Source organism: Mirounga angustirostris, unplaced genomic scaffold (genome assembly GCF_029215605.1).
Source record: "Mirounga angustirostris isolate CCGP_5_RB_7025 unplaced genomic scaffold, mMirAng1.0.hap1 SCAF_11, whole genome shotgun sequence".
Taxonomy (NCBI): domain Eukaryota; kingdom Metazoa; phylum Chordata; class Mammalia; order Carnivora; family Phocidae; genus Mirounga; species Mirounga angustirostris.
This window is the reverse complement of record NW_026991719.1, coordinates 26,471,389-26,480,666: the sequence shown is the minus strand read 5'-3', so window position 1 is coordinate 26,480,666 and position 9,278 is coordinate 26,471,389.

Below are 9,278 nucleotides of genomic sequence, written 5' to 3'. Positions count from 1 at the left end.
TTAACTCGTGGATCTGGAAAGCTGACCAAAGGAATTGTAAGTGTGGGCTCGCCACCACAGCATAAAAATGTACCAGCTAGGAACACCCGGTATCATAACATAAGCCGGTGTTGCTCCAGGTACGAGCTTCATCAGAGCCTCCTGGAGTTACCTATTGAAAACATAGCTCCCTGGCTGTCAGCAGATTTGACTAAATCAGAACCTCAGGTGGAGCCCTGGAATATGAATTTTATTTTTTTTAAAGATTTTATTTAGGGCGCCTGGGTGGCTCAGTTGGTTAAGCGACTGCCTTCGGCTCAGGTCATGATCCTGGAGTCCCGGAATCGAGTCCTGCATCGGGCTCCCTGCTCGGCAGGGAGTCTGCTTCTCCCTCTGACCCTCCTCCCTCTCATGCTCTCTGTCTCTCATTCTCTCTCTCGCAAAAAAAAAAAAAAAAAAAAAAAAATTTAAAAAAAAGATTTTATTTATTTATTTGACAGGGAGAGACACAGCAAGAGAGGGAACACAAGCAGGGAGAGTGGGAGAGGGAGAAGCAGGCTTCCTCCTGAGCAGGGAGCCTGATGCGGGGCTCGATCCCAGGACCCTGGGGTCATGACCTGAGCCGAAGGCAGATGCTAAACGACTGAGCCACCCAGGCGCCCCTGGAATCTGAATTTTAAACAAGTGCCAGGAAATGACTCTGATTCTCATTAATTTGGGGAACCACATGATATAAGAAGCAAGAGAAAAAAAATGCTGAGATCCTAAGGGCATGCTTTTAGAGCTAAGAATATAACAGAGTTTCTCCATTTCGTGTAGTGCAGACAGCTGTGGTGTGGGGCAAGAAAGCTATTGTTCATTATCTGGTCAAGGGATTTCGATTCTCTGAGCCAATTTACTCATCTGCAAAATGGGAATCATGGTTTCCATCTCACATGGTTGGAGTGAGGATAATGCATGTGAGAAGACTTGGCAAATGCTAAATGGCTCTGTGGTAGATTGTAAAAATGGCCAAAAATCATCCCCCAACCCCTCTATCCACACCCTTGCAATATTAATGTTGCAGCTCTTCCCATCAAGATGTGTCCCATTCCTTGAACCTGGGCCATGTGATTCGTTCTTGCCAATGGGACACTGGCCAACATGACTCAAGCAGAGGCTTAAACAGTCCTTGCACATTGAGGTTTGCCCTATTGCTATGCTTGGGATCCTAAGGCCACCATGTGACTGAGTCTCAGCTAGCCTTCTGGAAAATAAGAGACCGCGTGAAGAAGAACCACGGTCAGCCCGCTACCAGCCAATAACCAGTCAACTGCGGGACACATAAGTGAGGCTATTCTGGATCCCCCAGCCACCTGCTGACTTTCCAGCTCACTGCAGACCCACGAAGAAAACCAGCAGCAATCAATAGCGCCAGCCTAGACCGGGCAGCCCACCAGATTGTAAGCTAAATAAATGATGGTTAAGCCACCAAGTTTTGGAAAAGTGTGTTACACAGTATAAGCTACCTGATGCGGGCTCTATGCACAGACTACTGGTTGGGTTTCTTAGTGTTTTGAGCATGAGTTCTGTGGTTTTCCAAGATGCTGCCCAGAAGGGCATGTCACAGATGAGCAGACATTAGTGTGCAAATTTTCAGGTAAACTCTTTCATCACATGGGTACAGTGCCCACCAGAAATTATTTTACAGTCTCTCTGAACCAAAGCACACTCAGGAAGGAGCAAGGGGCCAAGATGAAAGAACCCCTCCCTGTCTCCCTCTCAGTGTTCCAAGAAAGGCAGTTCAGCAGCCTCGTGCAGAAGGACACATAACCTAAATCTCCTCCAAGCTGATTGTCAATAATAATCTCCTAACTTCACAAATGCGTGCATAATCTGCTGCATACCTTCCCATGTGCACTCTTTCAACAGCCTGCTGCTGGCACCAAGATAAATGACTTCATCAAAGGCAGCCATGGAAGCTTGCGACCTGTTGAGGCAGAAAAGCTTCCTGGGGGATCAGAAACATCCTAATGCCTAAATCAAGCATCCTCACTACCATATGAAGCGTTACTGTGCAGAATATATTAAATAAACCTGTAATGGTGAACAGGGCAGGAATTGCACTACCCAGGCTCACCCCAGGAGTCTTTATACTATGATTAAATTCCTTTGATAGGCATTTTCAAAGTGTGTTGTTCCTCTTGCTAAACATGTTTGGCAAGAGAAGACTCGTCATCTGTAAACATTATCTGAGAAGCCTCATTCAGTGGAACAAGGTGCAAGGGTTTTCTATCAAATTCATATTCTGCAACCTGAAAAGTATAAAACCAAGAATTTTTAAAACCTTCCTTTCCTTCCCCCAAGAGATTTAGAGATCATGCAAAGAATAAAGACAGCCGTTTTAGCATTCATTTGACACGGCAAATTGCAACTTGCTCTGGGAGTAAGTGACTATTTCCAAGGCTGATGCATTGCATTCAAATCACATACTCATTCTGCAGCACCCCCCACCCCCCCACACACACACTTCAGTAGATGGTTATGGTGTTACTGTTGGTTGAGGATAACCACACCACCCATTTTCTTAAATCTTTCTCCAAGCTGTATTGAATCAGGGGGACATCTCAGAACACCACTGAGTAACCCAAAATAAGTCTCAGACTCCTTCTGCTTTTTATACACAGTCTTGAATATGTTCATTTGCATTGAAGAATTTCAAATGCCTTTTTTAAAGCCTAACAGATTTTTGTGGATATGATTTGGAATTTCAAGCTTCATTCAAGAAATCAAAATTAGTTCAAATAAATGATAACCATTCAGTCAACTAATATGAGTTCTAGAACCAGGATCTAACTGAAGTTTTTCTCATACCAAACCAAATGCCAGTGAACTGTAGTTAGTTAACAATAGGCTTTTATTTGGCCAGTAAATAATAAAAAGTAACTCAAGTTGTACTGGAAACACTTAGGAGCTGGATACAGTCCTTGGTTGAAAGTGGTCCAGGCACCAAATGATGAAGGAAATGAATAACCAGTAGAGAGAAAAGAAAAAAGGGAACCATCACATGAACACAACCAGAGAAGAGAGAGGCGTGCAGATGATAACTGAAGCCATGAGCATGCATGAGCTCTCCCCAGGATGTTTATAGAATAACAACAAAAGACAGCCAAGAACTGAACTCCAAGGATCACCAATACTAAAAGTGTAGGCTGATCAGGAGACTGAGAAGAAGTGGCCAGAAAGGTAGGAGGAAAAGCTGGAGTGGTTTATATCACCAAGCTCAAGGAAAAGAGTGTTTCAACACAAGGAGGATGCCAAGAGAGCAAGTAAGAACTTGGGAGAAGGGACTTCATTCGGTTTACCAGCTAGAGAAATTCCTGGTGACTTTGGCCAGAGCAGTTTTCATGGTGTGGTGAGGACAGAAGGGGGATTGTAGTGGGTCAAGGAGGCTATGGTAAGTAGGAAATGAAGACAGCAAGGGTGGACAATCCTTTTAGGCAAGTTAACCTTGAACTATGTGGGAGGGAATGGGAAAAAGAAGAGGATGGAGAATGTGGAATGAGAAAGGCTTATTAGGAGTAGAAAGGCCTGGGGTGCCTGGCTGGCTCAGTCCGTGGAGCATTCGACTCTTGATCATCATGTTGTAAGTTTGAGCCCCATGTTGGGTGTAGAGATTTAACAAAAATAAAAAATCTTTAAAAGAAAAAAAAAGAGTAGAGGGGCGCCTGGGTGGCTCAGTCATTAAGTGGCTGCCTTTGGCTCAGGTCACGATCCCAGGGTCCTAGGATCAAGCCCCGCGTCAGGCTCCCTGCTCCGTGGGAAGCCTGCTTCTCCCTTTCCCACTCCCCCTGCTTGTGTTCCCTCTCTCACTGTGTCTCTCTCTGTCAAATAAATAAATAAAATCTTTAAAAAAAAAAAAAGAGTAGAAAGGCTTATTTGTTTAAATATTGATAGCAAGGAGGGGCATCTCTTCCATCCTTACATGAAGGAATAAGAGAAAGGTGCAGTTAGAGAGAAATTTGTAAGTCTGGCTGGCAGAGATTTTGTGTGTTCCTACCCGCTGACTTTTTTTCTCAGGGACCTAGGAACCAAGATACCTCTGCAGAGACTGAAGGGGTGAGGGAGAGACCAGAGATAAGGTAAGTGTGAAGAATTTTTCAAATAGTCACTGTGGAGACTGAGAAGGACTCAGGTGAGACATTGAGGGATTTCAAGGTGGCATGGAGGGTGGTCTTGGGGGAACGTAGAAGTCATGGATTTATGGTTGTACCTGTGGTGTGATTTTCCCCAGAAGTGCTCAACTATCTAGATGTAAGCAAAAAGCAGAAGTTGGATCCATCCAAGAATAGGGTTTTGGCACATGGATTTGACAGAAGGGATAGAACAAAGATGTTAAGAATCCTGGCAAGAGAGCGGTTGCAGTGATTGACCACCAGATATAAGCTAAACAGAAGAGGGAAGCTAGGAGGGAGCTGATATCATGTAGGGAGAAATTAGTGGGTCAAATGAGTATAGCTCCTCAAGGCTGACCAATGGGTGTGGCGGGAGCAACTGAGTGAGGGAGGGATACATTTAGGAGACTGTGGTCAGAGTGGGCTATGTGAATGTTAGACGTCAGAAGTGGTGCAGTTCTAAGAGTGACTAGTTCTAGAATAGAATGGAATGGAATGCATGAGTGGAGGGGAGTGTAGGCAAAGGTCACAGAAGAAAAGAAGATGCACACCCTGAAAGCGTAGAGGTGGTTTGTTATCTCCACAGGCCATGAAGCCCATGGGATGATGGCAGGACGGGGGTGGAGGAGAAACCACAGAGTCGCTGACTGAGGGCGAGTGACCAGCAGTCTGAAAGTTGACAGAGATGAGGAGATTTAGAGAGTGGCAGAGTTACCTCATGTGGGTCTCAAAAGCCCAGAGGGTGGAAAATGTCCTGAAAGAAGCATGAAGAGCCACCCCACCTTTCACCCTGATACCCTGTGAATGAGAGATGGAGCACCTCTGCTTGAGAGACCCACAGGGGACAGGGCTTCAGTTGGGACCAAGGGGGAGTGAGCGAGGTTGTGGGCAAGTGGCCCATGGGATAGGAGTGGCAAGTTGCCCAGTAGAAAGGGTCTAGCGTGAGTGGACAGGAAAGATAACTGGAAGGATTCCCATATCAGAGCAAACAGGGACCAGAGAACACCGGCGCCGAGGATTTGGCCGTCCACGAAGTTTGGAAGAATTTACCCCAACTTTCTCTGGTGGCTGGGGAGAAGCGGTAGGGGCCGGCTCCAAGGTTACACGGGAATCGCATTCCCTTCGAAGCGCGTGAAATTGCTACTCTGCGCTATTTTTGCCCCACCAAAAGGATAAGGTCATAGGGTTCCACTTCAGAGGATCTGTGTACTGAAGGGAACGAGGCTTTCCGCAGCGGCCGGGGCTGAATGTGCTACGACTTCTGTTCGTTTAAGATCTCATCGATGAGCTACAAGCGGAGATGGTGCGAGAGAGCAACACCCGCTTCCCAAGGACGGACCTCAGGCTGGCTCCAGACCACGGGGGGCCCAGAGGTGAGGGCAGGAGCCCTGGGGGGGGCGGGGGGGAGACTCCAAACCCAAGGGCTATGTGGGATCTGAGGACACAGGTGGAGGAAGTGAGTGCAGGTGTGAGTAGGAACAAAGAAAGGCAAGGTGACAGGTGGCTGGAGAGGATGAGCTCAGAAGAAGAAAAGCGAAGGAGAACCAAATGCAAAACCTCAGCAAGTGCCTCATATCAGAAACAGCATCTTCTTTTCCCTAGGAAAGCAAGTGCTGCTTCCCCCGAAACCAATTATAGTGGCGGAGAGGGAAGGCATGGTGCACAATAAGGAGAGAAAAATGACTATAAAGCACTTTGCAAAACTAAAAAGTTATATACAGTCCCAATAATAATAAATCACCTTGCCAGAGGTATGAAAACCTTAAAATAACCTGAAAAATCAAAACGTGGGGAAGCAGAAGGCATCGATGAGCTTCCAGAAGGTTTGTATGCTTGCTTGAAATTCCTCCCCCTCAACATCTCCAGCCAGGTTCTTTTTTTTTTTTTTTTTTTTTTAAGATTTTATTTATTTATTTGAGAGAGAGAATGAGATAGAGAGCATGAGAGGGAGGAGGGTCAGAGGGAGAAGCAGACTCCCTGCCGAGCAGGGAGCCCGATGCGGGACTCGATCCCGGGACTCCAGGATCATGACCTGAGCCGAAGGCAGTCGCTTAACCAACTGAGCCACCCAGGCGCCCTCCAGCCAGGTTCTTTAAGAGCAGACCTCAATCAGGTTTTCCGGTAAAAATGAGTCTAGCCCCTGCTTAAACCTGGCCCCACCCCCACCCCTCCGCCACCCCCATGCCCATCCAGTGAGAGCATAGACCGGGGGGAACCTCTTTTCTGATTCTGGCATCTGCCTTCTTGAATACTCCTGCATCTGTCTTGTGAAGGTTTTCTTTTCTTCTTTTTGTTATATAAAGAGAGAGAGATTGAAAAAAATTATCTTCATTCCTGAATAAAAAAAAAAGAAGAAGAAGAAAGAAAAGAAAAATAGGTCTTTCTGAATTCCCAGTACTGGAGCTCTGTTCTTTATAGATCTACTTGTTCCATTGTTAAATAAACCCACATATTTAAGGGTGACACATTCTCCTAACTAATGCCTTCTCAGGCCCATGTGCCTTGCTAAAAATGGACCTTGGTGACTACTGTTTCCATTTTTTCCTAAGAAATAATTTTATTATTTTTATCCCACTTCTATCACCACTCACAAGGAAATGGTTATCTTTGTGCAAAAACCATTTTTAAACAAGCCGAGAGCTCCAACCTGTACAGACAGACAGAAAATTTTCTTAAACACATCTGTATAAGGCACACACACATACTCACTGCCTTGTGAAAATTAGCTTTAAATTTGGAGTCAATGCTCGTCTGCAGTAAAACTGTTTTCTGTTCAACCTCTTACAATATTATGTGCATCCCTACATCTTACTTTGTGCAGACCTGAATATCTCCCAGAAAAAGGATAATTTAATAAAAGCGGGTGATATGAATCACCCAGGGACAATTTGAATTATTATCTGTAGATAATTCATTATGCACATATTTCTAGCGAGATTCTTAAATCAGCAGGGCTTAATCAGAGACTTTCAAATTTTGTCTGTAATAACTGGAGACTTGACCCATAAATCAGCAAATAGGCCAGCAGGCTCACCACATGCTTCACATTTCTTCTTGGGGAAAAAAAGACAATTATCCTGAGGTCACAGAAGAAGGGAAAAATGGACATGAAAGTTGTTAGGAGTTTTATAGCAAAGTATAACTAATTTCAGTATTGTCTTAAAAGTGAGCTCGTGAAAAGAAGCCAAGGAAAAACTTTGAAATCAACCGAGGTGTTTTATGCAGAGAAAGATATTTTCACTGTTTACAGGAACAATCTTACCAACCAACCCTGTCTCCCATTTCCAGGAAGATGACTGTCCTGAATTTGAATATTTTTTCGTGCTACCCATTTTGCAAATTAAATCTCTAATATGGAAGACACAGGAACGTAGGACTTATTTTAATCCCTATATGGAATGTTAATAAAGGGATCGAGTTTATCCTTTATTTCTAGTATCTAGCGTTCTCCCTACTTCACTAGAACCTCTTGGTTAGGACTCTATCCTCCTCCTATTCTTCAGGTCTTATTCCTTCCACCTCCCGTGGTAGAAGCTGCTCTCCATGAAGGACCCCACAGTGCTCTCACAGTGCAGTGTGAAGCTGGTAAGGAACTCCATGGGACATAGCCCCAGAAGACTTGGATTCAAGTCCTAATGCCCATTAGCACCGTGTGGGCGGTGCTGTCAGTGCGAAGCCCAGATACCCTTCTCCTGACTGGTTCGCTCATCCCCTGGCTGCTGTCAGTTTAGGCAGCTAACTGCTCAGGACTGTCGTCTTCTCTAGGAAATTGCTCTCAGACGAAAGGAAGTCCCTTCTTGCAGGACATTAAGGACCCCTCCCCTGCCAGGAGCAGCCATTAGCCAATGAGTGACTGACGCAAGAGTATAAAAGGCCAACCGTCTCCAGGGAGGACCAATTCCCTGTTGCTTTTTGTGCCCCGGGGCTCCCGTGGGATGGGGCAGAAATGAGCCTCTAGTCTAGAGCACATCCTTGCTTAGCTCTCTTCCTTGGCCCTACCCCGCCTCCCCTTGCCCCTTGGAAGAGCACTCGTGCAGTGAGCCACCTGAACAAGAACCTCCCCTTCAGGCTCCGCTTTTAGGGAAGCTGACCGTGGATGCAACTGGGACCCTGGACACTCACTTCACATGTCTGTCAGCGGCTCCCTCATATGCGAAATGACAACAGTAACACACACCTCACAGGCCCATTGCATGGGTTAAATGAGAAAGCCTACACAAAAAAACCCTGCTCACCTAAAGTGCTATTCGAATTTAAAGGATTATTATGACCTCATGTAAATATCAGACTATGTATAGATTACCTCTCCCACAGTTGGAGTGGAGGGCAGTGGACCTTAATCAAAGAGCTTCCTCCCTTGGCCTCTGGTTCCCCCCTTCCTTTCCTAGGTCTCTGTTGCTGGCTCCTACCCCTCTGGCCAGCCCCCAGATCCGGGCAGCACCTGCAGCCAGTGAGAAGCACCGGCCACCTCCTTCAGTTCCAAGCATATGCTGAGGTTCTCCATATACTGAAGACTCCCAACCCTCAATCTGCAGCTCTGACCGCTCTCTAGAACATCAGACTCACAGTTCCTAGCGTCTATTTGACAAGTCCATGTGGCTGTGGGACAGACATCAGACTTAACATAGCCAAAGCATGACACTTGATTTCCCACCTGTCAGTCGGCTTCCCCACTGCTGCCCACCTTCCCCATCTCCCTGGATAGCTGCCTTCCAGAGAACTGCTCAAGTCAGAACTCTAGGAATCATGCTTGATTCCTTTTATTCTTTCACCCATCAAATCCATCAGTAAGCTCCGCCAACTCTTCCTCCAAATTCCACCTCTCTCCATCTCCACTACCACTGACATAATCCATGTCACCATCATCTTACTTGAACCACTGCACCCTGACAAATCTTCTCTTATAAAATATCAAGATCCTGTCACTTACTTGCTTAAAACCTTCAAATGGCTTCCCACCATTCTTAGAGCAAGCTCCCTCTGTCTCTATCTCCCTCCCCCTTCTCTTTCTCTTTCCCCTTTCCTTTCCCTCCATCCCTCACCTAACACACACACACACACACACACACAATAAAAGCTTCCATGGCTGTCTCCTTTTGGTCATTCAAAGTTTGTTTTACTCTTCCAATTTAAAGTAGTTACCCA